The sequence below is a fragment of the Zalophus californianus genome, chromosome 2 (assembly GCF_009762305.2).
Source record: "Zalophus californianus isolate mZalCal1 chromosome 2, mZalCal1.pri.v2, whole genome shotgun sequence".
NCBI lineage: Eukaryota > Metazoa > Chordata > Mammalia > Carnivora > Otariidae > Zalophus > Zalophus californianus.
Window position 1 is genome coordinate 131,911,966 of NC_045596.1, and position 16,895 is coordinate 131,928,860.

General features: G+C 36.5%; 1 protein-coding gene across 7 annotated transcripts in view; it reads right to left on the reverse strand.

The window, feature by feature from the left end:
• The window catches only part of PDGFC (platelet derived growth factor C), a 202,505-nt gene that overhangs the window by 128,278 nt on the left and 57,332 nt on the right, over positions 1-16,895 (reverse strand). The gene's annotated exons all lie outside the window — the stretch shown is intronic.

Consider the following 16,895-nt stretch of genomic DNA (forward strand, 5'->3'; position numbering starts at 1 on the left):
TAGGAAATTGAAAAGACTCTATGGTTAAAAACCCAGAAGACAGAGATCATAAAAGTTAACAGAAAAATTAACAAAAACCAAGCAATAGGCTTTTCACTCATTTTGGACAAAAGACCAAACAAGCTTGTTCTCAAAATCTTTTTCTTTAAAAAAAAAAAAAAAAACTATTAGTACAAAAGTACTATAAAACATAAAAAATGTAAATGCTTTTATGTCTAACTTGGGATAACAAATCAATAGAAAAAAAGCATGGGTGTCATAAAAGTTCTACCTATACTCCTCAAAGAGATATAAAATCTATGTATATGTCTACATGTTTATGTATATATAGTTCAATGTATATGCAAAATGCCTATGTGGTTTACATAAAATTGTGAGACTAAAACAAGTCATACAGAAAGAGAAGAGAGTAAGTAACGAGGGAAGAATAAAATATTGAAACATGAAAGTCAGTAAAGTAACAGAAGAGCTGAAAATGTTGATTTATTAGGAAAACAAACATGACTCATATATTAAACATTAATGTTGCTATAATAATAATTAATCCACAGTCATTGAGTGAGTCAAAAGAAGATAACTCAGCCAAATCTCCATAAAAATTAGGTAAGATTAGAAATGATATTAGCATTTCAACTCTAGATCACAAAGAAAATGCCTAATAATGAAAATCCAGTATCAGGATTACAAAATTCTGGTTAAATATTAATCAACACAATTAATACATCAAACATAATATACCTTTCAATCAAATATATGCAGGACATAATCTTTATTGGCATAATTAAAGAATACTTAGTAACCCTATAGTGGGTAAGATTAGATTTAAAAATCATAATTGTCTTAAGCTTTTGAGGATCAACAACTCTCAAGCCATATTTATGAGTATCTCATCTATGACTGGAAGAGTGCTAGATGCTCTCATACATTTTCATTTCCCCAAGACAACCCTGAGAGGTGACTTCTTCATTTTTGCAAACTAGACACCCAAGGATCAAGGAGTTTCTCAAGCTCCTGGTCACACAGGTCGACAGGCTGGACTATAAAGAGAAATGCTACTGACATGGATCCCTTTGGCCCTCTATCATAGCTAATACTTACAACAGAGCCAGCCAAACTAGTATCACAATTTTAAACTGGCAAATTTTAATCAACAGAGTGATATAACATTGAATATAAATGAATCAAAATTCCAGCTATATATTTAGAAAAGTCATACATACAACACATCAAGTGTGCATTGAGAGGTGAAAATAAAGAGAAAATCTGATACAGATTCCACTGTGCTATCTGAACAGCAAGTTACTATAGCAACCAAAGCAGGTGGAAAGTGGAAAGTTATTCAACCATTCAGGTACATGAAGCTCAGGGAAACAAGAACGGCCATTGAAAGACACTTCATGAAAAAACTGTGTAAGCTTTAAGTACCACCAAGCACCATATGTGGAAATAGATTTTTTTTTCTGGAAGACAGATATTCCATTAAGATCTGAAATTGAGCTGAGAAGATACTAACAGTGTACCTATCGATCATCTGCTAAAATGATGGCATCATTTTTGGCAGAAATGATCTCACTCGCTTTATGAGAAGCATAATTTAATATCTACAATAAGAAAGTCAGTCAATACCCCTTGGCAGTAATCAAAAAAAAAAAAAATTGTTCAATGTACAGACCTCTATGGAAAATAGGAAGTAGGAGAGAAACTTAGTTGGAGATTTAGAGGCAGTGAGATTAATTTTTTTTTTTTTAGGTTTTATCTAGGTAAACAGAAAGGCTTTTGACTCAAAAATAAAGCGAGTCTCACTTAGTGAATAATTCTCTCAAAATTATAAGCTTCATACCAGAAAGCTGTTACTCCACCTGAGATGAAAGGAAGCTTTGTGCCAAGCGAATACACCATTGACAGTTATCAAAATCTAGAACTGAGGATAATATAAATGAGTTTGGTACACACAAACCTTCCAGATCCTATACTCCTTGCTCCCTTCTTTTCCACCTCTTCACTCCAACTGCAGTTCGTGTTTCTCTTTCCTTCTCACGCCAGAGGAAGAGGTATCTGCTCCCCAAGTTAAAGTTCCCCCGTTTATGCTCAGGATATAATCTAGCTTCCCATTCCTCTTCACAGCAATGATATCCAATCCTTCCCAGCTCTCAAGGAACTTATCTTTTTCTAGGAATTCCTTCTCTTTGGCATTTACACTTGCTCAAGTTACATCTCTCCTACTTACAACCCAACAAAACCAAACCAGTAAACTACAGTATTATCTACTGTATTCTCTGCCTTACTGTTCTACTGCCTGCGTTTAGAGTTTTCTTGAACATGTAGTTGATTCTCATTGTCAACATATCTTCATTAGCCATTCACTTACTAACCCAATGGCTTCCACTCCCACTGCCCCATTAACACTGCTTTACTTACGGTGCCTACTGATGTCCTAAGTGCAAAATCCAAAAGGTAAGTTTCAATCCTCGGTTCACTTGACCTATCTGCAGCATTTCACACAGCTGACAGCTTCCTCTCTCCATAACACCTCTACTGTTCTGCTACTCCTACTATCTGGTTACTCCTTCTCTGAAGTCCTGATTCTCTGTGTCTCTTTCAGTATTGGTATTCTCTGTAAAGTACATCTTATGTTTTGTATTCCTTACTCTAAATGATAATCTTTTTTTTAAATTTTATTTTATGTTATGTTAGTCACCATACATCACATCATTAGTTTTGATGGAGTGTTCCACGATTCACTGTTCGCGTATAACACCCAGTGCTCCATGCAGTACGTGCCCTCTTGAATACCCATCACCGGGCTGACCCATCCCCCCAACCCCCTCCCCTCTAGAACCCTCAGTCTAAATGATAATCTAATCCCATTGCCTCAACTACCCCAACTTGGCTGCTATCTTCCAAATAGTTCATTTCTAGGCTTAGGATCATGGCCTTCTATCTCTAAATAAATACTGATCATCTTTATTAAAGAAATAACCAGAATACCTGAACCAAATACGTGTAAAACTTACAGCCTCATCTTCCCCATCCACTTGGCTACTGCTCTCTGATATCAATCATCTCTACTTTCATCTAACGTTCTTCTTCAATCTTGATCTTCTGAACATTTACTATTACAAATTCTTACTAGAATGCATCCTCAGTTTTAGTCTCTTTTTCATGTAACTCTTGAGTGACATACCTAAAACGCAGGCTCAAATTTCATAGTTGGCACCCTGTCAATGAAAGAGCAATGTCATTTTTTTAACAATCTTTTTTAAAGGCCCACCTTGTGCCAAATACTCTGTTATATGTTATGCAAACTAGAATCTCCTAGCATCAGAACCATCATTATTTACAGGAAGGGAAGAGTTGAGAAACTAGGATAGGTAGATTGATAGAGATAAACATGAGGCATCGGGGGGAGGGTAACAGGTAAGACTTTGAGATGAGAAGCTACTGTATTTGTCTTAAAAAATAAGCAAGAATGAACTAAAGAAGAGGCCAGGGAGGTGAGTGGAGAGGGCAGAGAATGAAAAAAGATGAGACTGACAAGTGAAGAACAGGCTTTCCATACCTAGTTAAAAAGCTTGTATTTTTTCTAATAGACTGATGATTCTCAAGTTGTATTATGTACATAAATACCCAGGGTGTTTCGTATAAATAGTTATCTGGGACACATTCCTAGAGATTCTGATTCATCAGATCAGAGTCTCTGCCAGGGAATTTGCATTTTTAACAAGGACCAAAGGTGGATTTGATATTGGGAGATCCTTGGAACATATAAAATGTTTTTAGGGATAGTAGGAAGTCATGAAAGTGTTCTCAGCACGCACACATAATGGTCATATTTGCTTTTGGTGGTTCTCTCTAGAAAGTATGTGAAGGACTTATATTAAAGAGTAAGCCTGGGGCGCCTGTGTGGCTCTGTCAGTTAAACGTCCAACTCTTGATTTCGGCTCAGCACTGGGCATGGAGCCTGCTTGGGATTCTTTCTCTCCCTCTCTCTCTGCCCCTCCCCCACCTCTGTCCCCAAAAAAACTTAAAAGAAAAAGAGAAAGAGAGAGTAAGCCCAAGAAAGGGAGGCCAGCAAGGACACTGCAGCAAGTGGGGAAAGAGGAACTGAGGGCCCAGACTTAGTTAACGGTGGCAAAGGTGGAAAGAGATCCCATGCTCTAAATCTATGGAAGTATGAAACAGGTAGGAGTAAGTGAACAATTATATATTGGTGGTGAGGGAGAGACAAGAATAACAGCCAGGTATCTAGAATAAAGTAAAAGATGTCTACTTTTGGACATGCTATATTCACAGTGATACCAGGACAAGGGCAGCAGGATATAGAAATCTGACATGCACAGGAATAGGCTGGGTTGGGTCGCACTCAATGATTTCAGAGTCATCAACAAAAAGATGAGTAACGAAGACCATGATAATAGACGCGCTCATACAGGAAGTCAAAAATTCAGCATGCCACACAAGACACTTTATAATCTAACTCCTGACTACTTCTTCAACTTCTTGTTTTTTAACTGTCTACTACCACATCTTGTCATCAAATGTATTTGTGATTTTTGTCATATCTCAAACAAAAATAAAAGTTCAGAAAATACCATAATGAAAAATTAGTATCTACTATTCAGCTTTAACAAATCTTACTATTCTGCCAAATTGACTTGTCAGAGAGAGAGAGAGAGAGAGCACAAGGAGGGGGAACGGTAGAGGGAGAGGGAGAAGCAGGCTCCCCGCTGAGCAGAGAGCCCTATGTGGGTCTGGATCCCAGGATGCTGAGATCATGACCTGAGCCAAAGGCAGACGTTTAACCGACTAAGCCACCCAGGCATCCCTGCTTCAGAATTTTTAAAAGAAATCAGTTCTTGAAAGTTGAAGACCCTGTGTTCCCTTTCAAATGCCCATATTCCCCTTGCCTCCTAAGAGATAACTTTCATCCTAAATTTGGTTTTAATCATTTTTTGCATGTTTATACTATCCCAATTCGTGTATATTCAAAACATATGTATGCCTTTGCATGTTTCCACACTTTACATAAATTCTAGCAAACCATAAGGATCACCCTCACTTTATTTTTTTAAATTCAATGTTATGTTTTTGAGGTTTATCCACGTAAAAAACACTCTCGATTACTGAATTGCTGTATAATACACTGTACAAAGTTACCATAGGTTATTCATTCAATTTCCCCTGATGGGCTTGTAGGTGGTAAACAACAATCTATTTACATTCCATACACCAGGCAAACCAACAGCCTGTGGTACCTGACATTGACAGGTGCACTGACATCCTGCCTTGGTTCATCTCTTTACTTCAAATACTCTTTCCAGCATTAGCATTATCAGCATATTAGCACAAAGTATTTTTTCCTATTTGGCTTCCTTAAAACTTATCTTTCAACTATGAGGATAAAAAGAGGCTTTCAATAATTATTTACTGAGTGTATAAAGTGTCTTTAGTTCCTGAAGATTAATTTATAGAGTCCCTACTATGTTTCAGCTTTAGACTAACATAAAGTGGTTTCAAATACATCCTACACTCCTGGCACTAAGAGTGAAGAAAGAAAACAACAACAAAATAATAATGACAAAAAGTGTGTCTGTGGGTGTATAATACACACAGATGTATATACAGATGTATATGTATCCTATGTGTGTGTATATGATACAGGGTGACAGGGCAGTTACTTAAAGAAATCTTAAGTTTTTAGAGAGATGAAATACTAAACCCACAAAATAACAGAAAGAATATGACTATGAAATAAAGTAATTTATGGAACAAATTAAACATCAACTTTCTATAATAAAATAATGCATTGATGAGCAATGTCATGTGTGTATATGTATACACATTTAAGTCTTAATGGTTGAGTACATTACCAATGAAAACAATTAGAAGACCACACCCAACTAAGCAAAGGTGATAGAAGAGCTTGTCACAAGAATCTATGTTCCCACAGAGTAAACTGAAGTACTTCTTCTACATCTATACTTATCACAAATAATACACACTAGCAAGTAAACATGACAGTTCTCACCTATGAACAACAGAAAAATATATCCAAAATTTAAAACTAAAAAATAACATATAGCAAGTTCAGAAACAGATACTAAGAACGAAAGTGACTCAAAAATAAAAGAATGAGTTTGATAAAACTAATTAAATAGACATGGTAATTCAAGACAACACACTTGTCAAATTATAGAATTAGAAGTAAAGCCAGGTGTACAAATAGTGCACCTTACGAAATACCAGGGAACAGACTGGACAATTCATTTTTGTAAGACTAATAATTCAGTGGGATCTCTTGACATGATTTCAAGATTAAAAAATATGGCAAAATCTAGGTAGAGAAAATAAACAATTACACAGGTTTGGCAGCAAGAAGAAAGAAAGCAAGACTTCAGAAGCAAAGTTGATGCAAGTTTTTTTAAGCCAATTTTAGTCCCACTAGTGTGATCTAATGTTCAAAATGATAGCAGTCTTTGAGAACCCGGACTCACTCATGTCTTGCTACTAATCCAAAACCAAGTAACCTAAAAAATTAAAATACCTGCAAAAAGTGTAATAATTGAATTGGTAAATGAAAATGAACTTTACTGGTCATACTGTTGCAATGAAATGACAACATTTAATTTATAGGTAAAACTGGATTAAATTGGAATTAAAATGGAAGGGTGGAGCTAGGAGAGGATCATTCACCTTTATTTGAACAAAGAACTGAGTTCTTTGTCAACTTAGATTTTCAGCCCTGTGGTGCTCCTAAATTATCATGTGTAATGGGTGAAAGCTCATGGAAAGGAAAAATATCATGCCTTAAATCCTTTTTCCATCAATCTTTAATAGTGACTTTAGGCAAATTACTTAACTTTACCGAGTCTCCAACACCTATAAAACAGGGCTAACTATACCTTCTTAAACCATTGTGAACATTAAAATAGCACATTGAAAGTGTCCTGTATTCATGGTTCCCTTGCATATTAAACACTTGTCTTTCCTTAGCAAAAATAGCCACTATTTATCCATCTCCCAAAACACTAGATCCATCATTTATAAGATCCAAATAATGAGAATTACTTATCTCTTAAGATTTTTATGTGGCAGGGCGCCTGGGTGGCTCAGTTGGTTGAGTGACTGCCTTCGGCTCAGGTCATGATCCTGGAGTCCCGGGATCGAGTCCCACATCGAGCTCCCTGCTCAGCAGGGAGTCTGCTTCTCCCTCTGACCCTCCCCCCTCTCATGTGCTCTCTCTCTCTCATTCTCGCTCTCTCAAATAAATAAAATCTTTAAAAAAAAAAGATTTTTATGTGGCATAAACTTTGGAGGATATGAACAAGCTTTAAGAAAATTTAATCTGTGCTGTGTTTATGTCCTTTATAGCTGTTCCAACTAATGACTCCAACCAGCAACTCAAATGTAGCTCTTCCATGAGGCCCTCCCTGACTACTAAAACAGCACATACCAACCAGCATACCTGTCTCTCTAATCTGTTCCTCTTGCTTCATTTTTCCTCTTAGAACACCTCACCTCTTGACATATCTACACTCATGTGTCTATTGGTTGCCTATCCCCACTGGAATGTAAGCTCCAGGACAACGGAGACTTCTGGGTCATTTACTGCAGAATTACTAGCATAACAGGCCCCCAATAAGCATTTGCTGAATAAAAGCATCAATTAAGAAGAAAATTACCTAGAGACATCTCTTAAAAAGATAATTATATTTAGAGTAAATGGAACATTGAGAGAGGAAAATCAACCTTGCTTAGATTCCCATATCTTAGCAACACTAGTATCTTGCAAACATGGGGCTGTTAGAAGCAGATTCTGGGCCTCTTTTGTATGTATGTGAAATATAAAAGGATTGAGATGTTGGAGCTGGCAAAATCTTGGAATAGGTTTAGAAACAGAAATAAACACTGATTTCAAATGAAGCCCTCAAACTTTACTAAATGATTTCATCATAATTTTTTAGCAAATAGAAGTATGGCAATTTGAGAGCACCTGCTGAATAATGATGATCTTATATTGAGTGTTTAGTACATACCAGACATTGTTATAGATTTTTTATATTTGTGATTTCATTGAATCCTCACTAAAACCCTGAGTGGCTTCAGTTATCACCCTTGAATTCTGCTCATCTGCAAAACACACCTTGCTATGGCATTTCACTTAATCGCATGTTTATTTCTCATAGACAAGGTAGTTAGTTGCTCATAATTTACAGATGTGTAAACTGGAACTGTGACTCAAGAGATTAGTAAAATTTACCCAAATAACACGGACACTTAGGTACCAGAGTCAGGATTCATATACCAGCCTAAACTTCAAAGCTTCTTAATTCATCTAAAATACTAAATGTCCACTCCAAAATTTTATAAAGGGAATCTTCTAAACTATCAAGTGGTTCAATTTAGAGTAGAAAATATCTCTGCAGCTCTCCTCTCTCCATCAACCCTTTAGAAAGAGTTGCATCCAATCTCGGATTCATTCCCAGAGAAATACTATTTGTGCAGATACCAAAGTAAATCAATTTGGAGTTTAAAGAGCTCAGCTTTATTTTAATTATATTAGAAAAGGCTTCTGTATTATCCAAGGGGCATGCAAAGCACACATTCTATCTCTGAGATGGAATAAAGAAATATAATTGTCATACACTTTCTCACATTTATATACTGCAGATACACCACCTCAAACATATATCTTAGCTCTGTTTAGAGGTCCACTATGCAGATGTGTTGGTGGCCCAAAGATAATACATGAAATGCACTGTTATGGGGAGAAAGATGCTCCTTCCTTTGTCTGCTAGTGTTGTGTGTGTAAGTATACAGAGAGACATACATTTATAATCCACACATATGCATTTATGTTTATGTCTATATGCATACATTTTATATATATATATATAATACACTTTCCATGCTAGCACTTCTGCAGCCATAAGGTCAGAAATTTTAAAAACAAACAAAATATTTCATACGCTCATTTTACCAAACACTACAAATCACTTAAAAATACTGCTTGCTTATATTTCTTAATGCCCTAAATTTTGAAAATGATCAACTTAAATCTTTTCTGCTCTTTCTTTTCATCAAAATTATATCTTTTGTTAAAGATGGTAATTGAAATTCAATTTCTATTTCTTTGCTTAAAATTCTGCAATGTTTATGGCTCCTGGTGAAGGGTGGTTTGACCTACTTTTGTGTAACATAAAGTGGGAACAACCACTTTCTCCCTTTGATTTACTGTATTTTTTACAATCACTTGTAGAATATGTATACAATGGAATGTAAAACTATAATCTTAAGAGTAGACAGATGAATAATGAGAGTTGAGTTCCTGGATTTTCACTGTGTTGTTAATTATGAATTCTTGGAAGGTAGCTTAGGGGGATAGTTTAAAAAAAAGATTTATGATGTACTTTAAAAAAATTCTGAGCATGGACAAAAGTTATCTTTGAAGTTTGGGGATATAATCAAAGTGGAAATAGACTTCTGATTCATAATACTCTTAAAATTTCCTCTTTACAGACATGGGTTTCTGACTATCTTCTGCATTGTTTTAATAGAGTCTTAGGAAGAGAAGACTGAGCAGGCTCAACTTGTGGCTCAATTAAATTTGGCAACTGGGATTTTTGTCCTTAATTACATGTAACTTTGAAATAAGCTTTTTTATTTTAGAAAAGTTTTAGATTAACAGAAAAATTGTGAAGACAGTACAGAGTACCCATAAACCCTAAACCTTGTTTCCCTATGTTTAACATCTTAACATTCCTATGCTACATTTGTTATAATGATGGCATTATAGTCCTTACAAGAGGTAGGGAGATCAGAAATCTTTCTTACTGGGCCATGTGAGGACACAGTGAGAAGGCAGCTATCTGCAAACCAGAAAAAGAGCTCTCACCAGAGAACCAAATCTACTGCAACCTTGATCTTGGAATTCCCAGCCTCCAGAACTGTGAGAAACAAATTCCTGGTGTTTAAGCCACCCAGTCTATGGTATTTTGTTATGGTCACCCAAGTAAATGAAGACACCTGGGATATCACGTCTGTTCCATCCACCACACTGTGCATCAAAAAACTGGAAAAAAAAAAAAAAACTGATGTGGATGTAGCCAAACACGTGTCATGATAGAAATTAAGTCTTTACTGAAGGAAAAAAAATGTACTTTGGTCCGATAAACAAAAAAAAAACAATAGTTTTGTTTATTAACTGTATTTATGTTGCTCAGAGCGTATGCATGTTTGGAGCCCACCCCCCACTACACTATGAGAATTTACTACTACAAAGACTTAAAAATAAGCATGGACCAAAAAGAGATTAACAATAGATTCTTAAAGAGACTCATAAAGTTGAAAAACAGGGGCGCCTGGGTGGCTCAGTTGGTTAAACGACTGCCTTCAGCTCAGGTCATGATCCTGGAGTCCTGGGATCGAGTCTCACATCGGGCAACCTGCTCAGCGGGGAGTCTGCTTCTCCCTCTCCCGCTCCCCCCTCTTGTGTGTGCTCTCTCTCTCTCATTCTCTCTCTCAAATAAATAATATCTTAAAAAAAAAAAAGTTGAAAAACAGTACCTGCTGTCCTTCCAACCTTTCAACCCTTCACTCACTCCCCTTCCCTCAATGGGTGACATCTTACAGAAGTATAGGAAAATCTCAAAACCAGGAAACTGCATGGGAATAACACTGCTAACTGGACTATAGACTTTATTCAGTTCTCCACATGTACTCGTTTGTGTGTGTGTGTGTGTGTGTGTGTGTGTGTGTGTGTCTGTTAAATCTGTATAACTTGATCCCATGTATTGATTCTTCTAACCACCACTGCAGTCAGGCTTTCCAGGGCCACAAAGGTGTTCCCTCATGTCACTCTGCTATTTCCCATTCTCCACCCCCAGCCTGTCCTTGGTCATTTAGAGGATACTATATAAATGGAATCATGTATCATATATCTTTTAAAACTGGCTTTTCGCTAAGCATAATACCCTTAGGATCCATCCAAGTTATCAATAAAACTATGAAAATTCATCTACGGATTTTTTTTGTGAGAACATAGCTTTCATTTATCTGGAATAAGTGCCCAAGAGTGCAATCTCTGGGTCATATGATAAGTACATGTTTAGTTTTATAAGAAGCTGCCAAACTATTTCCCAGAGTGGCTATAGCATTTTACATTCCCTCCAATGCTCCCGCACCTCCTAATACCATCATATGGGGAGTTAGGACTTCAACATATGAATCTGGGGGGGATGCAAACATTCAGTCCGTAACAACTACAAAGTGACAGAGATAAGAAATGAATCCAATTTTGTCTGACTCCAGAATTCCTTAAGCACCATACATGTGTAATTATCCGAAATGGACATCTAAATAGTAAAGTGTAAGACATGAAATATTTGAGAATGTGTCTACACAGTTAACGCACCATGCACTGGTAAGTAAAAGTTCTATTTCCTATCAGTAGATATGTTTGTGATTTATATATGATAGTAGGTTGACTGGAGAATTAACTAATTATAGTTAAGCAACAAATACCTCTATTCTTTGGCAGACATTAAATGATTCTGGATCAAATTTTTAATACAAAAAAAGAAGACCAGATTAGAGAGTCTGGATTTGAGAGAATAAGGAGAATTTTGTAAGGATTTAGGCAAATAAATAAATAAATAAGGAGACAGAGAATTTAATATAGAACTTGGAAAGTGATTTTCTTTTTCCTAGAGGTCAGGAAGAGATTTTAGTACGAGAACCAGGTATCCAATTCTTAGCAAGCTAGATGAAAAAATCAAATTGAACAAGGGAAATCCTAAGGATCTCATTAAAATTGAAAATAACTGGACTTTTCATATATTTCATTTGGCTGAATTTGCCATTTGAGAAATAAACCGGTAAACTCCTTCAAGGCCAGGCATCCTGTTTTTTTCAACATTAAATCTGCTACAACTGGGAACTCAGTCCCTCATATAGAGTAGATACTCAAATGTTCAGATGTTTGTTAATATTAGGCTTTTATTGTTTGCGAAGTGACTACTGCACTTAAGGCATGTGTCCTTAGAAAATGTCCCTGTGCCCTCCTTAATGTGCCTCCCTCCCTTTCTTCTTTCCTCCCTCCCTCCTTCCTTCCTTTCAGGTAGGTAAGGAAATTATATGGAGACATGTGTGTCTAAAGTGAGGTCACAAAAGTATCCCTAAATTCTGACGATGAGCAGCATTCTAACAGCCTACCATGAATTAAGTTGGCATCATTTGTCTACTCCAATGAGATTACACAAGAAAAGGTATTTTAATAGAAGAAATCAATCATAATCTTAAGAGGGAAAAGAGGCAAACTCCAGAAGTATATAACTGTCAATATCATAGGTTTAAATTTTTCTCTACGTTGGGGGTATTCAGATTTTTCGTGTCCTACACAGTAGGATGCCACATAGTCTACAAGTAATTTTGTTTTAATTATAAACTAAAATAAAAAATGCTGCTAAAAGAGCTGGAGGGGGAAAAGAAAAAAAAACATTAAGAGATATTTTCCCTTCATTTTTTAAGACTACAGTCTTTTGAGACAGAACCCACATCCACGCTTACATTTTAGATGCAGGTTTACAGCTGGGAAGTTGCTCCCAAGACCCACTAACAAAAAAACCCAAAGGTAAAGTTTAGGTTAAAAAAAATCTGCCTCTTAAAAGCTAGTCTCCTTTGTCACCCCTCTTCTTAAAAGAGTAAAGGAGATCCTGAAAGACTGCACAGATATCCTGGGCATCTACTAGCATTTACATATCAAACATGTCCCTGATGCGGAGCTATGCTGAGCACTTTTTCTGGGGCGCCTGGGTGGCTCGGGTCGTGGTCCTGGGATCCAGCCCCACTTCGGGCTCCCTGCTTGGCGGGAAGCCTGCTTTTCTCTCTCCCACCCCCCCCTTCTTGTGTTCCCTCTCTCGCTATGTCTCTGTCAAATAAATAAATAAAATCTTAAAACAAACAAAAGCAAACAAACAAAAAAACCATGTCCCAAGTCCAGTTCCTATTTCCACCTTCCAGCTAAGCCACAGGCCATCTAGAGCTCAAGAGTCAAGAATTTATTTTTTGGAACAGCTTTATTAAGATACAACTTGCAACCATCCAATTCACCCACACGAAGTGTATAATTCAATAGTTTTCGTATATTCACAGTTTGCAGCTCAATACATTTTAACTCATTCATTTGGTATTAGTATGGGGTTGCTGCCATTTTAGTTTACTTTTTAAAAATTACCAATTATTCTTATCATCATTTCATAAAATATATCAACAAGCACTGAGACTACTGCCCTTCCCCCAAAAAAGTATCTAATTAGCCAATGCCTGTATACATCAGCACATGGGAAACGACCTTCTCCTAATTTTTTAAAATTTAGTTTGAACATCTAGGCTTCATCAAGGTTGAGACTTTGGACTGCAGACTGGCAAAGCTCAAGGAGACCTGCTATCAAGTCTCTACCCCGTGCTACTATAATACTCAGGCACACAAAAAGCCTTTATAAAATGGAATATTACTCAGCCATCAGAAAGGATGAATACCCACCATTTGCATCGAAATGGTTGGAACTGGAGGGGATTATGCTAAGTGAAATAAGTCAGGCAGAAAAAGTCAATTATCATATGGTTTCACTCATATGTGGAACATAAGGAATTGCATGGAGAACATTAGGAGAAGGAAGGGAAAACGAAGGGGGGGAAATTGGAGGGGAAATGAACCATGAGAGACTATGGACTCCGGGAAACAAACTGAGGGTTTTAGAGGGGAGGGGGGTCATGGGATGGGGTAGCCCGGTGATGGGTATTAAGGAGGGCACGTGTTGCAATAAGCACTGAGTCTTATACGCAAATAACGAACCATTGAACAATTCATCAAAAACTAATGATGTAGAGTATGGTGACTAACATAACATAATAAAAGAAAAATATCCAGGAAAAACAAACAAGCCTCACACTTACTACACAATAAAACAATTATAGACACAAAAGAAAGTTGTGGAATTCTCTCTCCACACCCAGGCTGAAACATCAGCACTGCAGGAGAGGTTCCAGTAAATAGAATTTGAAAACCACCTTTGAATTATCTTAATGCCATCACATTTGCGTAACAACAATGCTAAAATTTAAATAGGAGGTAGAGTTCTATTTCTAGCCTTGAGTCTGATCTTTCACTTACATATTAAAAAAATAGATATAAAAATATCTCCTAAGTGGGGTTGTAAAATATGTCTTTTGAAATATTTATTTGGGAAAATCTTGAACAAATTAAGTTAATCCATCTTTAACTCACCTAATTGACATGAGTTAAACTCAATGGAATATTTTGCTTGTATATGGAGTTTTTAGCTTTTCAAAAATTCCAGAAGGTTAAAAAAATTCTGCATGTACTGTAAATAATACTTTTTTGTTTTCATTAGATTCTCAAATAGATCCACACTTCAAACCATCTGTCTGTTCCAACATTTGGAAAAGTTTTAATTTTTTCCCATCTAATTAAAGTCCATTAATGAGAGGAAAAAAAAGCTTTTTAAATTTTAGATGCCTGCTTAAGGGCATTTACTTTTTTCAGTACTAATCTAGTGTACAAAGTTGACATTGCCAAATAAACCAAACACTTAGGCCACATCACCTTTAAGGCATAATTTAATACACTTTATTATTTTTTGTCTCAGAGGCATTTTTAAATTTGGTTATTCTTAAAGTTGTTTCTCCTTAGAAATAACTATTCTTGAAGAATCTACTCTAAGAAATTATAATTGTGGGGTGCCTGTGTGGCTCCGTTGGTTAAGTTTCTGCCTTCAGCTCAAGTCATGATCCCAGGATCCTGGGATCTGGTCCCCTGTGGGGCTTCCTGCTCAGCAGGGAGTCTGCTTCTCCCTCTGCCCCTCCTTCCACTCATCCTCTCAATTTCTCTCTCATATAAATAAAAATCTTTAAAAAAAAAGAAATTATAATCTTTTTAACACTACAGATATGCAATAAATAGGGAGTTCAAGAGCATATATGTCCATTTAGGAAAAATAAAGAAGAAAATAAGAATTAGAAAGGTTATATCTATAGATCATGTGCCTTAGATAATTATTGAGTATTTCTAAACTAATTTGTTATACTGAACATCCTTGAAAAGTAAAATTCATAAAGTTATCAAAAAAGACATTACCAAACTTCCTAAAAGAAATTTCCTCGAATGTACATTTTAAAACATTTTTTGATATTGGACCAATTAAGTTGTATGGTAATAAAGGTATGGCCAAAAAGAAAAGTGATTTTACAATGACTTCACAAGTATGAACATGTTTCCAATGATATTTATTAAGTGCCTTCTTTCAGACCTATAAAAATGTTCACTTGTTTCCAAATACACATCCAATCTGATATAGACAATGTAAGCTTTTGAATGAGTAAAGTATACAGTTTAAACTTTTTTCTTTTTTTATGTCAGGACATCTAAAAAAGTAAAGCAAAGCATTATCTTTTAAAGCAGTCCTGCTTTAACAATCATATTGTCTCACTTATTACAAATTTAAAAAGCTAACAATTCAATAGAGAAAAGTACATGTCCTTCTTTCTATCCAGAGGTAATCACTCACTTTCTTAAATGACCCCCACATTTCATCATTTTAATCTGAGTAGGGAAACTGCGGGTATGGAAAATGGACCAATCCAAAGAGCTTATGTAGAAGTTTTTTGAAACCCCAACTGAAGAGAGAGAGTCATTCCAGAGAAGGAAACAGTCCCAGTGATGGCCTGGTTCCACTTCCTCACACGCTGCCCATTCTGTTCCTCTTTGTCTTCCTCCTCCCCTGGGATCCAGCTTAACAGACTGCAAATCACCCTCAAGGAGCTACCTCCCTGGCCTCTGTCCTTAGTAGGAAGGACAGAGGATAAGAAGAGAAGCTGGGGATCAGAGAGAAGGCCCCCCACAATATCATTAGACCCCCAGTAGATAATGGGCACAGAGAAGCCATGTCCACCTGAAACCAATTACAGTCCCCTGTAACTTCCTATAGCCATCTGAAGAGTGACCAGGCAGTATTTTTTTTTTTTAAAGATTTTATTTATTTATTTGAGAGAGAGAGAATGAGAGATAGAGAGCACGAGAGGGAAGAGGGTCAGAGGGAGAAGCAGACTCCCCGCTGAGTAGGGAGCCCGATGTGGGACTCGATCCCGGGACTCCAGGATCATGACCTGAGCCGAAGGCAGTCGCTTAACCAACTGAGCCACCCAGGCGCCCCGTGACCAGGCAGTATTAATTTGGACATGGTTACCTGTATGAAACTTTACTGGAATTTCAAATTATCTTAGCTCTTTAAAAACATAACTGTTCTTACTAATATATAAGTCTAAGATCAACTTTTCTGTTTAAAAATTTTAATGTATCTAACAATATGTTAGGAAAGTAGGCCTCTGCCTAAACATGGTCTCATTCAGTCTCCGGAACAATTTTGTGAGATGGATAGCATTATCACTGTTTCTACAGATGGAAACATTGAGGATACAGATCAAATAACTAAAAATGGTAGATGGGAGTTTGAATACAGAAGAGTCTGACTCCAAATTCTGCATGCACTCCAAACTTTGTCACTAGCTCAAGAAAAAATGTCTTTAGCTTCAAGATAATTGTTAAATTTGCTTAAATCAGCAGACTTCCCCAGTTAAAAGAAAAATCAAATGATCTGAGAAAGTATTTGTATTTTAGTAGTATAAGTAAATTCTGCTTTAGAAAAGATTAAAAAGGAAGGGAAAACTCACACACTCGCGTGCACACACACACACACACACACACACACACCCTGTAGTTTGTCCTGTGAGTGGGGAACAGTTCTGCCTAAGAATTTGCTCTGGCCCAACTTAAATCAAACTGTAACTGCAAACCTTTTCCTACTCTTTTTCTGGTT